At 45.7% G+C, this 17,513-nt stretch overlaps 1 long non-coding RNA gene across 1 annotated transcript; it reads left to right on the top strand.

Annotated features, from left to right (window-relative positions):
- Positions 1-341: 341 nt before the first annotated feature.
- Positions 342-16,663, top strand: LOC142722929 (uncharacterized). The gene is made up of 8 exons (XR_012875197.1): positions 342-416; positions 11,767-11,894; positions 12,129-12,195; positions 13,015-13,078; positions 13,680-13,811; positions 15,306-15,372; positions 15,571-15,635; positions 16,166-16,663. It is a non-coding gene; the product is annotated as an uncharacterized LOC142722929 (long non-coding RNA).
- Positions 16,664-17,513: the final 850 nt, after the last annotated feature.

Genomic DNA, 17,513 nt, shown 5'->3' with positions numbered 1-17,513 from the left:
GGGAAGGGGTTAAATATGGCTACATCTGTATAACAGGATAAAATCCATCTAGTAACAGATTACACGTTTCATACATTACATGTTCTTAGTCGTAGCCCCTATAATCACACATGTATCTTTCTTCCATGTTTATAAAACAGCAGCCCCATGTAACGCCTATATCCAGTGTATACACAGACAGTCTATCCAAGCAATAGGAGATAATCGATGATGTAACTGATACTGCAGCAGCTTGTGATGTCACTGATGATGTCATAGACAGTATTAGTCATTAGGTTCTATGTGCAGCTGGATTACACTCACTTTGCTTGATATTGGATCAGTGTGTATCCTACAGCTCACGATTTTTTGACTTTTTCTACAATTTCTGGCAATGACATCTGGACCAGGACTGTGATTGACTGTGTGATTGACAGGTAAGATGCAACATTTTATCATTAATTCTACATGTTACTGGATACATGAAATATATACGCTCTAGTATTCTCATATAAGGCCAGATTCGCACTGGACATTACTGCAGCAATTTCCAACCACACCAACACCTCACCACAACTATATGGTTGTAGAAGGATTTTTTTCTGGTGATTGTCGGGAGTTGGGGTTGATTTTTTTAGACAAACAGTTCAAGTTCCAGTAAAATGTTTCTATTAATGCAAGTAACAACTGGACATTTTACATTCAGATTTCAATGTTTCATATTTTCTCATTAAAGTTACAACTTAGTACAACAGAGTATGTATACACAGCCTATTATAAGATGTTTTCCTGGCCGTAAACACCCAAAAAAACAGCCGAAAATACGGAGGCTGGACGCCTCCAAACATCTGCCCATTGATTTCAATGGAAAAAACGGGGGTTCCGATGGTGCGTTTTATGTGGGCGTTTGATAAAATGGTGTATAAAAAATGCCCCGTAAAAAGAAATGCATGTCACTTCTTGGGCTGCTTTTGGAGCCGTTTTTCATTGTCTCAATAAAAAACAGCTCCAAGAACGTCATTAAAAACGCCTCAAAAAACGTTTCTGGTTTAAAAAACGGCTGAAAATCAGAGGTTGTTTTCCCTTGAAAACAGCTCCGTATTTTACAGCCGTTTATTGTTAAGTGTGTGAACATACCCTTACCATTGTCTGAGAATTGCAGCTGTCAGTAATGTGGAATGTGACTTCTCAAGTATTTTCTAGAACAGACATGTCCGGAGAGATATCAGATCCTCTATAATTTTATACTTTTTCAGTTTTCAATATGACGTCTAATTTTTCTGCTGTCTTTGCTTACATCTGTGTTGCAGGCTCTGTTAGTGGTTCTGCTCCTATGATACAGGAGTACATACAGCAAGTATACATGTGAACATAGCCTTAGTTGCTAGAGGGAACTCATTTATTGTATCTTCACTGTTTACATATTTCATTATATCCTAATTAAAATGAGATATTATTTGGGGAGAGGTGATTCTTCTGACTGTCTTCCATGTAGATAATTGTAGCTTATCAAACAAGTATACATGTGTGTACAAAATGCTCATCTCTAATATATAAACCTATTATTAGACATATATCACATATAAAGAATATAATTTTTCCATATAAAAAAAACATATCTTTGTTAAAAGTATACAAACATAAAAAAATAATCGATGGAACAAACCGGATTCAAGCCGGCATCAGCTGATCACATAAATGCACACTCATAGATGTGACTAATACAAAATCCTCTATAATAGGTAGGGGAGAAAAATAGGAACAAATATTTACCAGATGGCTGTGAATAGTCTTAAAAAGCTACCGTATATTATCCTAATAAGGCTCAGCAGTAGCCAGGGCCGGCCTTGGGGGTGTGCGACCTGTGCCATTACATAGGGCGCATCGCTCCAGCAGGTGGAATGGGGCGCTGCACTGGCTCCCTGCCCCTGCTTGTGTTTTAGAAATGGCCGGGCAACTCAGCAGCTGCCTTTCCGCCTGAGCACTTCTCTCGGTGGCGTGGCGTCTTTAGCAGCAACATCAGGCATGAGGGCGCCCCACATTTAATAGTTTCTGCATCCTTAAGACACAGATACTAATGAACACTATAGCAGAGCAGGGACTATCTCCCTCATCTAGTGGTTCCCAACAAGGGGTGCCATGAGAACCCTCGAGGAGTGCCGCGACACACAGCTCCCTTGTAGGTAGTGCCACACACCCCCCTGTACTCCTGAAGCGCCATTCCGGTTCATAGCATTGCCTGCGCGGTGGCCGGTGATTCGGCTCTAGGTGAAGCCCCTGACGTCACTGTCCATAAATGGACAGAGACGTCAGGGGCTTCTCCTGGAGTGGAATCCCTGGTCACAGTGTCGGCAATGCTATGGGCGGGGATTCCACTTTAGGAGTTGCCCCTCATGTCACTGACCATATATGGACAGAGACATCAAGCGCTCTGTCCAGGAGCAGAATCCCCTGGCCACAGCGGGATTCCGCTCCTTTAGGGAGCTACAGTTGCGCTATGTACAGGAAGGGGGGGCGGGTGTTATCTAGAAGGGGGCTGTGTGCCACTACGTACAAGTGGGTGTGTGGCACTACATACAAGGGGGCTGTGTGCCCCTACCTACAAGGGGGCTGTGTGGCACTATGTACAAGGAGGCTGTGTGGCGCTACCTACAAGGGGGCAGTGTGGCACTACCTACAAGAGTGCTGTGTGGCACTACCTACAGGGGGTTGTATAGCACTACCTACAAGGGGGCTGTGTGGCACTTCCCAAAAGGCAGCTGTGTGGCACTACCTACAAGTAGGCTGTCTTTCACTACCTACAAGGGGCTGTGTGGCACTATACAGAGGCATGTGTGAGGTGGCGGGCTGATGGTCATTTTCGTGAGAGTGGGGGGCTGATGTCATTTTACTGTGAGTGGGGGGGGGTTGATCGTCATTTTACTGTGAGTGGGGGGCTGATGGTTATATTACTGCGAGTGGGGGCTGATGGTCTTCAAGTGGTTTCCACATCTGACCTCCAATTGAAATTAATGGGAGGCAGAATACACCTGCGATGGCTTGTTTGCAGCTTTTTGCCTGTGTCTTTTGCATTAGCTTCAACTGCTTAAAAAAACGCAAAACGAATTTTGAGGCAGATTTTTTTCTGTCTTACAAAAAACGTTGTGTGAACATACCCTAAGGGTATGTGCACACGAGAACTGGCTTTTACGTCTGAAAAGACAGACTGTTTTCAGGTAAAACAGCTGCGTCGTTTCAGACGTAAAAGCTCCTCCACGCATTATGCGAGGCGTCTTTGACGGCCGAACATCTGAGCTGTTCTTCATTGAATTCAATGAAAAATGGCTCAAATTACGTTTCAAAGAAGTGTCCTGCACTTCTTTGTCTAGGCAGTCATTTTACGTGTCGTCATTTGACAGCTGTAAATTACTGGTCGTCGGCACAGTACGTCGGCAAACCCATTCATAAATCAGGCATAATACGCCTTGTTTACGCCTGAAAATAGGTCGTGTGAACCCAGCCTAAGAGTGTGGGCTTGTTCTTAGCCATTTTCTGTCTTTCTCTAAACAATTTTTGGTAGGGGTGCCCTGAGGAATTGTTGTTTTTTTTTCAAGGGGTGACTCGAGTCCAAAAAGGTTGGGAAACTCTAGACTAGGCTATCAGGCACAGGGACGGGATCCCTGCGCAGGCCGTCGTGGTGATATCATTGGATCACGCCGGCCTATGCAAGGATCCTGTCGTCGGCGTTGTGGATCAGCTCCATTCGTCATGGGAAGGTGTGTACAATTGTTTTTTTGTTTGGTGGGCATTGTCTGGCACTGTCTACAAGGGGGAGGTGGGGGGCTGTATGGCACTGTCTAAAAGGGTCAGGTGGGGGTTGTATGACACTGTCTACAAGGAGGGGGCGCTGTTTGGCACTGTCTACAAGAGGTGGTGGGGGGCTCTATGGCACTGTCTAAAAGGGAAAATGGGGGCTGTATTATACTGTCTACAAGGGTGAGGTGGGGGCACTGTATACAAGAGGGAGGTAGGGGCTGTATGGCACTGTCTACAAGGGGGAGGTGGGGGGCTGTATGGCACTGTCTACAAGAGGGAGGTGGGGGCTTTATGACACTGTCTACAAGGGGGAGGTGGAGGGCACTGTGTACAAGAAGGAGGTGGGGGAGGTATGGCACTGTCTACAAGGAGGAGGTGGGGGCTGTATGGCACTGTCTACAAGGCGGAGGTGGGGAATTGAGGGGTCACTAAAGGGGCCAGGGGCATTATACTGTGTGAGAGGCACTAAATGGGCACTATACTGTGTGGGGGCACTAAATTGGGTATTATACTGTGGGGGCATTATACTTTTTATGGGGCATTTTTTTTATTATGTGGTGGGGCGCCGAAAGATAATTTCGCAACAGGGCGCAATCTATCGTAAGGTCGGCCCTGGCAGTAGCCATTAGTAACCTCATACATAACCATGATCCGGTGATGTGAGTACAGAACTATTCTCCAAAGGACAAACAAGTCTTACTGGTATAAACATCAACAGTAGTAAAAAATAACCAGTTACTTCACCTATGATAGTGAAAGATGTGTCCACTTAGAATCTGATATTGATGGCCTTTGCTAAGGATTGGCCATCAGTATCAAAGTCCCGGAAAATCCCTTCAATGTTCATGTTTCACATTTGCCACATTACAGAGGTATTTTCTGATCTTTGCTTCTGCTTCCTTATGTTCACTATAGTTTTATTCATGAACTCATTGAGTGAATATGTGATGCTGAAAGTATTGACTCCCTATAAGGGCATGACCACACATGGCGGAATTCCTCCGCAACTGTCCGCATCAATGCCGCACCTAATCCGGGTTGCGGATTACGGCTGCGGATCTGCACAAAATGTGCAGAAAATTGATGCGGACTGGCCGCTGCGGACTGCAGGAAAAGTGCTTCCCTTCTCCCTATTCAGTGCAGGATAGAGAGAAGGGACAGCACTTTCCCTAGTGAAAGTCAAAGAAATTCATACTTACCGCCCGTTGTCTTGGTGACGCGTCCCTCTTTCGGCATCCAGCCCGACCTCCCTGGATGACGCTCCAGTCCATGTGACCGCTGCAGCCTGTGCTTGGCCTGTGATTGGCTGCAGCCGTCACTTACACTGAAACGTCATCCTGGGAGGCCGGACTGGAGACAGACGCAGGGAGTTCTCGGTAAGTATGAACTTATATTTTTTTTTACAGATACATGTATATTGAGATCGGTAGTCACTGTCCCGGGTGCAGAAACAGTTACTGCCGATCGCGTAACTCTTTCAGCACCCTGGACAGTGACTATTTACAGACGTCTCCTAGCAACGCTCCCGTCATTACGGGAGCCCCATTGACTTCCTCAGTCTGGCTGTAGACCTAGAAATACATAGGTCCAGCCAGAATGAAGAAATGTCATGGTAGTAAAAACAATACGCTCCGCAGCACACATAAGATCTGCGGACTTCATTGCGGAATTTTGACTCTCCATTGAAGTCAATGGAGAAATTCCGCCATGAGTCCGCAACCAGTCCGCCACTGCTCCGCAACAGACAGAGCATGCTGCGGACACCAAATTCCGCTCCGCAGCCTATGCTCCGCAGCGGAATTGTACGCATCGTGTAAACGAACACTGCTAAATTAAAGTGAAAGTCAATGGAGAAACGGCTCCGCTGCGGATTAACGCTGCGGAGTGTCCGCAGCGGAATTTAAGTGAAATTCCGCCATGTGTGAACCCGCCCTAACTCCCCGACAACAGTTCACACTTTTACATATGGCTGATTCAGCTCCTTCATGTGATTTAGGCAGATAGGTAACTTCTAATACTCTGAGTCAGTCATAGTTATCAGAGTCTAAAGGGGAAACCAAGTATCTCACCTTTGTGGACTAGGGAAGCATGATATAGTCCTCCTATAGTCCATTCAGGTGGTTCTGTGACTGCCTGTACAAGATAGAGAAATTTTTTAATAAATAAATTACATTTCCGCTTTGGTGTAACTTCTTGTAACGTGACAACTACTCTTGTATCTACCCTGTGATTAGAGGTTTTATATTTTATCTTGGATTTTGTCTGAACAGATCCCTCGATTTATACCAGAACTGCTGCTGACGGGTAAGCTTACCGAATACAGACTCAGGCTTGATCTATCTTTATATTAATTTATCTTTCATTTATACAGATGTGTCTTTTCTTAACTTATCCCTAAACCTGACATATCCTGAGATGTATGGCGCGAGATGTTAACTGGAATATACCTCCGATAGATGCCACCAGGGCCGCCATCAGGGGGGTATTAGGGGTAGTGGTGTGAGGGGCCCGGCCAAACCTAATTGAAAGGGGGGCCCGGCAACTGCCTCGACATTCTTTTGGTAGGAAAAAACGGGCCCCTGCAATGGGGCCCGTTTTTTTCACCAAAAGAATGTCGTGAGCTGCTGCTGCTGCTGCGGGCCCCCTCCCCTCGTCATGGGGGGCCGTCAAACCGTCCGCGTCCACGAACGCCCGCACTGGAGACCGCCCGCGCGCGCACCCGCGATCGACCGCGCGCGCACCCGCGACCGGCCGCCCGCGAACGAAGCGCGCGCAGCGGCGGACCCACATGGACAAAACTTACCTGGAGCCTGGCTGGAGGTGAAGGACTGGACGTCTGGACCGAAGACCTCCCCTGGAAGACATCGCCGGAAGAGGACTGGAGTGGGAGCAGCTCTTCTGACAGTGAGTAAATTATCTCAAAGTGTTGTTTATGTATAGCCCTGTTCACACAGTATTTTGCAGGCAAAAAAAAATCTGCCTCAAAATTCCTTAAAGAATTTTGAGGCAGATTTTGCCCTGCCCACACTATCTTGCCGCGTTTTTTTGCTGCGTTTTTTGCCCGCGGCGATTGAGGACAGCAGACAAAAAACGCAGCGAAAAATGCATTTTCTGCCTCCCATTGATTTCGATGGCAGGTCAGAGGCGGAACCGCGGCAAGAAAGGACGTGCTGCTTTTTCTTTTTTCCGCGACTGGCTCCCATTGATTTCAGATTAAATCAATGGGAGGCGGTTTTGGAAGTTTTTTGGTGCTGATTCTGACGCAGTGTCCGAGTCAATATCAAGGCCCAAAAACTCTGTGAACTGGGCCTTATTGTTAGGGCTTATTCAGACGAACGTGTAATACGTCCGTGCAACGCGCGTGATTTTCACGCGCCTCGCACGGACCTATGTTACTCTATGGGGCCGTGCAGACTGTCAGTGATTTTCACGCGCCTCGCACGGACCTATGTTACTCTATGGGGCCGTGCAGACTGTCAGTGATTTTCACGCAGCGTGTGTCCGCTGCGTAAAACTCACGACATGTCCTATATTGGTGCATTGTTCGCGCATCACGCACCCATTGAAGTCAATGGGTGGGTGAAAATCACGCCCAGCACTTCCGCAGCCGTATAAACTATGAATGAAATTAGAAAAGCACCACGTGCTACAAACATACAAACAGAGTGTCATAATGATGGCGGCTGCGCGAAAATCACGCAGCCGCGCATCATACGCTGCTGACACACGGAGCTGTTATGGAACTTTTGCATGCGCAAAACGCCACGTTTTTTGCGCGTGCAAAAAGCACATGCTCGTGTAAATCCGGCCTTAGGGTAGGAACACACTAGGCATGAACGCTGCGGATTTTATGCAACACATTTTATTGTGGAAAATCCGCAGCGTATCACAGTCGCAGCAGAGTGGATGAGATTTCAACAAATCTCATCCACACGCTGCAAAAATAATGGACCTGCCGTGTGACTTTTTAAGCCGCAGCGTGTCAATGTATTCTGTGGAATCGCCGCTCCTCTGTTGCGGAAATGCTGCGGTTCTGCCGCAAATATCACACATGAGAAAAAAAAAAGGTACTTTTTTAAATTGATAAAGTTTAGACTTACCCCGGCCGTAGTCCTGGTGACGCGATCCTCTATTCTTAGCGCAGCTCGGCCTCCTGTCATGAAGTTTCATCCCATGTGACTGCTGCAGCGGTCACATGGTCTACAGCGTCATCCCAGGAGGCGGGGCTACGTTCAGAAGAGAGAGATGCGTCACCTAAACTACGGCCCTGGCAAGTCTAAACTTTTTTTTCCCTGCAGGATTCCCGCAGCGGACATGCCTCACGAAACCTGCGCCACTATTTGGTGCGGTTTTGCTGGCAGAATTCCCTGCGGCTCCCGGGATAAGCTGTGGAGTTTTACTCAGCATATCCGCCTAGTGTGTCCCTTATGATGTCGCTCCTGGAGCTGCTGCCGCTCTCTAAATAGGCAGTTGGTTCAGTAGAATTTGGAATTATTTTTTTTTGCGAACCAGCTTAAAAAAATACAAAACTTTTGTGTTAGGGCCTGTTCACATCACTGTTCGCTTCCGCTCCGGGGTTCCGTCTGAGGTTTCCGTCGGGTGAACCCCGCAACGGAAAGTGAAAGTGACAGCACAGCTTCCGTTTCAGTCACCATTGATCTCAATGGTGACGGAAACATCGCTAATGGTTTCCGTTCGTCACCATTCCGGCTGGTTTTCGGACGGAATTAATAGCGCAGTCGACTGCGCTAATGGTGATGGAAACGGAAGCTGTGCTATCACTTTCACTTTCCGTTGCGGGGTTCACCCGACAGAAACCTCAGACGGAACCCCGGAGCGGAAGCGAACAGTGATGTGAACAGGCCCTAACACAAAAGTTTTGTATTTTTTTAAGCTGGTTCACAAAAAAAAATAATTCCAAATTCTACTGAACCAACTGCCTATTTAGAGACCGGCAGCAGCTCCAGGAGCGACATCATAAGGGACACACTAGGCGGATATGCTGAGTAAAACGACACAGCTTATCCGCCCCGGTAGCCGCAGGGAATTCCGCCAGCAAAACCGCACCGAATAGTGGCGCAGGTTTCGTGAGGCTTGTCCGCTGCGGGAATCCTGCAGGGAAAAAAAAGTTTAGACTTACCCCGGCCGTAGTTTAAGTGACGCATCTCTCTCTTCTGAACGTAGCCCCGCCTCCTGGGATGACGCTGTAGACCATGTGACCGCTGCAGCAGTCACATGGGATGAAACGTCATGACAGGAGGCAGGGCTACGCTAAGAATAGAGGATCGCGTCACCAGGACTACGGCCGGGGCAAGTCTAAACTTTTTTATAAATTTAAAAAAGTGCCTTTTTTTTTTTTCTCATTTGTGATTTTTGCGGCAGAACCGCAGCATTTCCGCAACAGAGGAGCAGCGATTCCACAGAATAAATTGACATGCGACTGCAGTCACACTGCAGGTCCATTATTTTTGCAGCGTATGGATGAGATTTGTTCAAACCTCACCCACTCTGCTGCGACTGTAATACGCTGCGGATTTTACACAATAAAATGTGTTGCATAAAATCCGCAGCGTTCATGCCTAGTGTGTTCCTACCCTAAGGCCGGATTTACACAAGCGTGTGCTTTTTGCGCGCGCAAAAACGTGGCGTTTTGCGCTTGCAAAAGGTCCATAACAGCTCCGTGTGTCAGCAGCGTATGATGCGCGGTTGCGTGATTTTCGCGCAGCCGCCATCATTATGACACTCTGTTTGTATGTTTGTAGCACGTGGTGCTTTTCTGTTTTCATTCATAGTTTATACTGCTGCGGAAGCGCTGGGCGTGATTTTCACGCACCCATTGACTTCAATGGGTGCGTGATGCGCGAACAATGCACAAATATCGGACATGTCGTGAGTTTTACGCAGCGTACACACGGACACACGCTGCGTGAAAATCACTGACAGTCTGCACGGCCCCATAGAGTAACATAGGTCCGTGCGAGGCGCGTGAAAATCACTGACAGTCTGCGCGGCCCCATAGAGTAACATAGGTCCGTGCAACGCGCGTGAAAATCACACACGTTTCACGGACGTATTACACGTTCGTCTGAATAAGCCCTAACAATAAGGCCCAGTTCACAGAGTTTTTGGGCCTTGATATTGACTCGGACACTGCGTCAGAATCAGCACCAAAAAACTTCCAAAACCGCCTCCCATTGATTTAATCTGAAATCAATGGGAGCCAGTCGCGGAAAAAAGAAAAAGCAGCACGTCCTTTCTTGCCGCGGTTCTGCCTCTGACCTCCCATCGAAATCAATGGGAGGCAGAAAATGCATTTTTCGCTGCGTTTTCTGTCTGCTGTCCTCAATCGCCGTGGGCAAAAAACGCGGCAAGATAGTGTGGGCAGGTCAAAATCTGCCTCAAAATTCGGTGCGCGGTTCCAGGCGGTCGCCGGTGCGCATGCGCGGGAGTTTGCGGGTGCGCGTGATCGGTCGCACAGGCGGCGGTGTTTGACGGCCCCCATGCTACCCAGGGCCGCCATCAGGGGGGTATTAGGGGTACTGATGTGAGAGGCCCGGCCAAACCTAATTGAAAGGGGGGCCCGCAGCTCATGACATTCTTTTGGTGAAAAAAACGGGCCCCATTGCAGGGGCCTGTTTTTTTTTCTACCAAAGGCAAGTCGCGGCAGTTTGCCGGGCCCCCCTTTCAATTAGGTTTGGCCGGGCCTCTCACATCAGTACCCATAATACCCCCCCTGATGGCGGCCCTGGGTACCATGATATAGTACTGGACGGAGTACCGTTAACAGGCGGTGCCACGGTAGGGGGGCCCAGAAAATGTAGCTGTAGGGGGCCCTGAAATTCCTGATGGCGGCCCTGGATGCCACCCATCAGCCTCCGTCACACATATATTCCCATGTTAAAAAAATTGTATAGATAGATGTCATATGTTGGTCATTTGTCGCCCATAGACTCCAATGTTAAAAAGTGTAAATGTTTAATTTATAAGTTTATAAGTGTAACTTCTTGTGACATGACAACTACACTTGTATCTATCCTGTCATCAGAGGTTTTGTATTTTATTCTGAACAGATCCCTCAATTTGTCCCAGATCTGTTGTTGCCGGGGCAGAGTCCTGAATACAGCGCTGAGGTATTGATTTATCTTTCCTTTCATTCACCTTTCCTGCATATTACTCACACACATCACAAATTATCTGGTCAGAAAATAGACGGCACTGTAGTGTATGAGTGACCCCATTCCTTCATGTCACATAGAAAGTCATGACACTTGGAGAAAGTCATAGTTATCATGAATACTCTTAGTCTTTTGACACCAAAAAGTTCACCAAACAGTCACATAATCTGACTCATGGATACAGAGCCATACATAGAAGATAGGGGTCCTCATAGCAAAGATCAAACTGGGCCCCCCATTATGATGCGCCAATTTAGCTACTGAGGACAGATGGCCGTGAGTTTTGTTTGCCTCTCCATTTTCTTCCCATGACCTTTGGGCCAATTCTCCACCACCTTGCCTGCTAACAATGTAGTTCCTCTGGAGAGAGGAGTCCTGCGCAGGCTGTCACCACCCAGCCGCAAAGAGGATAAGACCAACCAAGCCCATAGAAGCCGCATGGTCTATCTCTATGTATGTCCGGCCTTGGTTGACTATATTTTATTGAAACATATAATACGAGGAATTTTCAGGCTGATAAGTTATCACCTACATCAGTATCTGTCACTTAAAAAACTCCTTAAGCAACGTTCACCCATTACGGTTCATTTCTATTTTTTGTGAAAATTAAGGCAAGATACATAAAATGACCATGCTTCACCGTGCGTTTTGGCACAAAGTATAACAGGTTTTTTTATGCATTTTTACCATCCAACAATTATAGGCCATGTCCCTAAACATTCTTAAACCATCAGCACTGATTGTATAGTATCAGACCATGGCCATGTACAAAAGGAAATAGCAGCACGCAGTTGTAAATTTAGTCTTACATTTCCAGGAGTAATAAAAGAGGAACGGCACAATGAAGCGCTCTATCATGGTCTCAGGTCCAGGTGTAGGAGGGCTGCTCAAAGAATAAGGAGAGCACCCAATTAATGCCCAGTATATAAAGTAGGAGTGTCCAAGGTAAGAGCCGAATATTTCTTGTATCTCTACACAAGTCATGGACACCAGGGCCTGGGTGTGACTGCAACCTCTTCACCCCTATAGTTGTGTTCTCTGGGTTTACACTAACATTACAAAATATGTTCAATGTCTAACTCGTCCTGTGATAGAAAATGAAATGTGTGAAAGTAAATATATTATTATTCATTCTAGATATGGGCTTATTTTATGTTTATTCCATTATGTATTTTACAGACATTTATAACATCTGATTATGTGGCACCAGTGACAGCCGACATGCTAGGATATATACTGTATATATGTAAGTATTATAGCAAATAACAACCTATAGAAATTCTATAATCTGATGTCATCCAGAATGTTCCTATAGAGACACATGACAAGACTGTGGGAACTAATTCCCCAATGTTGTTAAACCAGGCCCGGTCTTAGGGGTGTGCGACCTGTGCGGTTACACTGGGTGCATCACCTGTCACTACTGAATGGGGCGCCACTGGTCTTGATCTCTGGGGCACCCATTGCTGGAATACTCAATCCCACTCTTCATGTAAAAAAAAGGAAAGGGCACTAGTGGCTCAGGGAGCAGATACATTTCCTTGATAATGGATTACATTACAGTGTGGCAGACAATATCTGTCTGGCGGTGTTATTTGGGCACTGTATGATTGCATTATTTGAGTACTATATTCTACGCCATAAAGCTGAATTCACACGCTGCAGATTTGCTGCGCGGCAAAATTCAAAGGTGTTACAGGTAAATAGTTACAGTTTCAAAAACTCATCCACATGTAGCAAAAGTAAACGCTGTGAATTTTGCTGCTGCTCTATATTATTATTATTATAGACATGCTACATAAAAAAGATATTATGATATTAGTAATATATAAGGGACTTGTTATTTATGTAATTTCCTAATACATTGTTGGACTATGGAGGCAGTACACAGCGCACACAGTGTCTACATTACCGGTACTGCAGTCTGTGCGCCACATACAGGTCCGTCCACATGAAATTGCTGTGTACATGAGCCCCAATGTATATTTCCTTCATTGCTGGGTGATCGATACTGAACACACGTCTGTCTGGAGAAATAAAACGACACAATTATTGTTTTTTCCAGAACACCTTAAGATCGGCTGCCTGCTGCCAGGGGACTCTCCGAAGCAATATTTCATCTATGCAAGGTGCGTCTATTATTAGTTACTATGTGCAGTATCCACCAATACCCTCCACAGTTAGAATGACACTTTATGTATGTCCTGGGTCAGAATGACCCTTTTGTATGGCCCCACAGTAATGAAGCCCCCTTTTTTAAGCCCCCGCTGAGTCCTTTTATTCCCTATATTAATAGTGCCCACTTTGCACCTATAAAATAAAAAATGATACTCACCTAATAGACGACCAACCGGGTCAGATATTCCGCTTACTACAAAATCAGCGGCCTGGCGCAGACGGCGTGATTCAGTGACTTCATCCTGCTGGGCCGCTGACATTATTAGTATACTCCCGGTGCCTCATTGGCTACAGGCCTGAACTAGGCCATGGCCTATGAAATCATACGGCAGAGCAGGAACCCAATGGCTCCCTGTGCCGTTATTGTTTGTCCAATTTCAGGGGCGTATGGAGCCCTGGAGCTGTGGGCCACCCCAAAGCCCTGGACCCCAGGCAGTCACCCTATTTACCCCTTTGGTAATCTAACAATGGTTGGGGACTGGACTCTGTTCTAGATGAAAATATTGCCATTGATTGAGATGCGTCCTAATACATTGTCTTTCTTTCTCCTAGAATTAATTCCTCATAAGAGTTAATGATAACCACACATCCCAGGAGGCCAGATCAAAGATTAAGCAGAGCCCTCCACCTCACCTCACATAACGTTCTACATTCAGCCGTATGTATTCAGTAGGAGAGTCCAAGGTCAGTGTATTTTATTAACTGCATCTCTACACGATCGCACAGGGCGCATTACTGGTCAATACTGCAGAGGGCACTACCACCATAGATGGCCTGAGCACCCTCAACTTGCACTCCCGATCCAACATTTAGGGCCCAAACCTATAATATAAAAAAACAGAAAGATACAATCCCTAATTTATTGACTAGGTGATGTTATTTGGGCACTGTATGACTAAAGTATTTGGACACTACATGGTGCATCTTAAAGGGGAGGACGTCACAGATACTGCACATGTCACCATTAAACCTAAGGCCGGCCCTGGATGTGACACAATAGCTGCCACGTGACATGCCATCCACACGGACATGACCGCTGTGGCCTAGTAACTAAAGACAACAGAACCACCAGCGCAGGAGCCACAGGGAATTTTAAAAGTTAGTAGGGACTATTTGTTATTTTCAGCCATATGCCTCATGCACACGTCCTTCACCATTTTCATGTCAGTTTAAAACGGATCCGTGTGCCGTTGTGACATCCGTGTGGTTTCCGTTGTCACTCCGCATCTGTTCCGTTGTTCCATTTTAAATGGATGCTGTGCTTCAGTTTGTCTTCCGCTTTAAATGGTCTGTTAAAATCCATCTTGTGTGTTGAATGCAGAGAACTTTGGCACGCACTTCCGTTGCTTAGCAACGGATCCGTAAAAAACGGGCGGCACACGGATGTGGTCCGTGTGCCGTCCGGTTTTTTGGACGGACACATAGACTTCAATGGGCCCCACGGTCACTGAACGATAGACAAAAGTAGGACAAGCACTTATTTTGACAGAATGGACGAACAGAACCGTCAAAACAACTGAAGTGTGCCTGGCCCCATAGAAATGAATGTGTCACGGTGCTATCAGTTAAAAAAACAGATAGCACCCTGAATAAATTACTGAAGTGGGCATAAAAGGCTTTTAACTGAAGTGGGCATGAGGCCTAAGGCCTCATGCCCACTTCAGTTATTTTCTTCAGGGTGCTATCCATTTTTTTAACTGATAGCACCCTGACGCATTCATTTCTATGTGGCCATGCACATTTCAGTTGTTTTGACGGTTTCGTTTGTCTGTTCCGTCAAAAGTTGTGCATGTCCTAGTTTTGTCCGTCGTTCAGTGACCGTGGGGCCCATTGAAGTTTATGGGCCCGTCAAAAAAACGGACGGCACACGGACTCTCTACTCTCTACACTCTCTACTCCAGTCCAAAAGACTCCACAAAAGACAAATTAGAAGTTTTCCATTAAGGATAAGATTTAATACAAGAATAATGATAAGCTCCTGGTCCCTGATACAAAATCTATACCAGTGTCCTCCAACTATCATATGCCATTATACTGCTGGTGTTATTTATGTGGCAGGGGGGCATTGGACGCTTCCTGTGATAGAAAATGAAATGTGGGAAAGTAAATATATTACTATTCATTACAGATATGGGGCTATTTTATGTATGTGCATTAAATCCATTATGTATTTTACAGACATTTATAACATCTGAATATGTGGCACCAGTGACAGCCGACATGCTAGAAGATCCACTGGATATATGTAAGTATTATAGCAAATAACAACCTATAGAAATTCTATAATCTGATGTCATCCAGAATGTTCCTATAGAGACACACGACAAGACTGTGGGAACAAATTCTCCAAGGTTGTCAATAGGCAGATCATATATTTGTTGATATGATGAACCATACTAAGCGCACGTCATAATATCTTCACAGTTTATACTTTTTGTTCCAGAAATACTTATGATCGGCTGCCTGCTGCCAGGGGGACTCTCTGAAGTAATATTTCATCTATATGCGGTATGTCCATCATTGTTACTATATACAGTACCCACCAGTAGCTCTGTACATTGAAAAAGTGATGAGCGGGCAAAATGCCAAGAAAGGCATAGCAGTGGGGAACTTTGTATAGTTGGTAGGAATAGGCATAATGTAAGTTAGGGGTATCTTTGTCCAAAATGCTGGCCACATTGGGACTGAACGTAGGTGTAAGGTAATTGGATGAGGGGACTTAGGGTAGTGTAGTGGAATTTTAGACAGCTTTGGTCTGCCAAGAACATTTGCGATGTGTCAAGGCCTGGTTAAGGTATCTACAATGGCTTCAGGAAGGGAGGGTAGTAACTAGGGGGCCCGTCAATGACATCGATTTCACGGTGCCACAGGCTGGAAGTTCAATAGGCCTAAATTAGGCCTAATATTTTGGTGTGAAACTGGAGGCGGCCGTACCACTACGATGCAATAGAAAAGGACTTAAGTGAGTTGCATTACACAGTCATGATCTTCAGGCATAGGTGACAATGGACACTGGCAGAATGTTTTTATATTTACAGCACTCAAGCGGAAAGCAATGGAAGGTGCCAGGATATTGCCACGTATAGAGCCCCCACAAGTCATGTAGCACAAGAACCTGGACTTGGGGTATACTGGATTGTTTCGAGCCGATAGCTGGAAGTAAAAATTATCCTGGCATCAAGGTAGCAAGGCAAGGTATCCTCAATGGTATCATTCTAGCAAAAATGTGAGGGAACATGGCACGATGATGGCCCAAGTGCCAGGGTGCTTGCACAGGGTTCCTGGGTCGGTGAGGGCAACATTATCCCAGGAGGGCCTCATAATCTCAACATGGGAGAGGGACATCTTGGGGGTTTCCAAAATGTTTATAACATGGAGTACTGGCACAATGTTTGGAATTACAGGAGCAGCACATCTGGATGTAAAGAGAAGCAGAAGAAGGCAACAGTAGCTGGTTGAGTCTGATTCTGATCTGTCAGATGATTATGAGTGGTCTGATGTTGGGGATAGAAGGGCTGATGGGCAAGACAATTAAGGTGCTGAAAAAAAATGTTTAACCGGTTAAGGACTAGGCTGTTTTACAGCTAAATGACCAGAGCAAATTTCACAATTTTGCTATGCGCTTCTTTAGATGACTATAACTCAGCAGGTGAATAAAGTTCATCTTTGAATTTTACACTCTTTTTAAAGGACAGATAGGGCTTTGTTTTAGTGGCATTTGTCAGTATATATAATTTTTTTTTTTTTCTCTAAAGTGGGCAAAATTGGAAAAAAATGCAAGAATTTAACAATTGCGTCAGTTTAGGCTAGCATTTTTCACACACGGTATAGACCACGGTCAAAATTCATCTCCTTTCACATTCTTCCACTTCTCCCGTGCATGGGGATACCAAATATGTGTGCCTTATTCACTGTGCGGGCATGTGCCAGGGCTTGGCATAAAAGGAGGCTTTTTGGTCCAGGAATTCTGCATTTGATTTTATAGCAGTGTACTGTTTTCTGGGGGGCCTAATGCTGCTGAAACATTAGAAACACCTAATAAATGACTTCATTCACACAAGTAGACCCCACAAGGTTTCCTTCAAGGGGTTTATCATATTTTTAGACAGTCCAGTTTTCTTCTGAAAGTTTCTTGAATAAGATGGAACAAAATAAAATTAGCTTTTTTTTTTAACAAATGCGTCAGTTTATGCTAGCTTTTTCACACACAAAATGGACCACGGACAAAATTCATCGCATTTCACATTCTTCCTCTTCTCCCGTGCATGGGGATACCAAATATGTGTGCTTTATTCATGGGCATGTGCCAGGGCTTGGCATAAAAAGAGGCTTTTTGGCCTTTTCGGTCCAGGAATTCTGCACTTGATTTTATAGCCGCATACTGTT

This window comes from Rhinoderma darwinii, unplaced genomic scaffold (genome assembly GCF_050947455.1).
Source record: "Rhinoderma darwinii isolate aRhiDar2 unplaced genomic scaffold, aRhiDar2.hap1 Scaffold_541, whole genome shotgun sequence".
Taxonomy (NCBI): Eukaryota; Metazoa; Chordata; class Amphibia; order Anura; family Rhinodermatidae; genus Rhinoderma; species Rhinoderma darwinii.
This window is presented reverse-complemented; position numbering and strand designations above follow the sequence as displayed.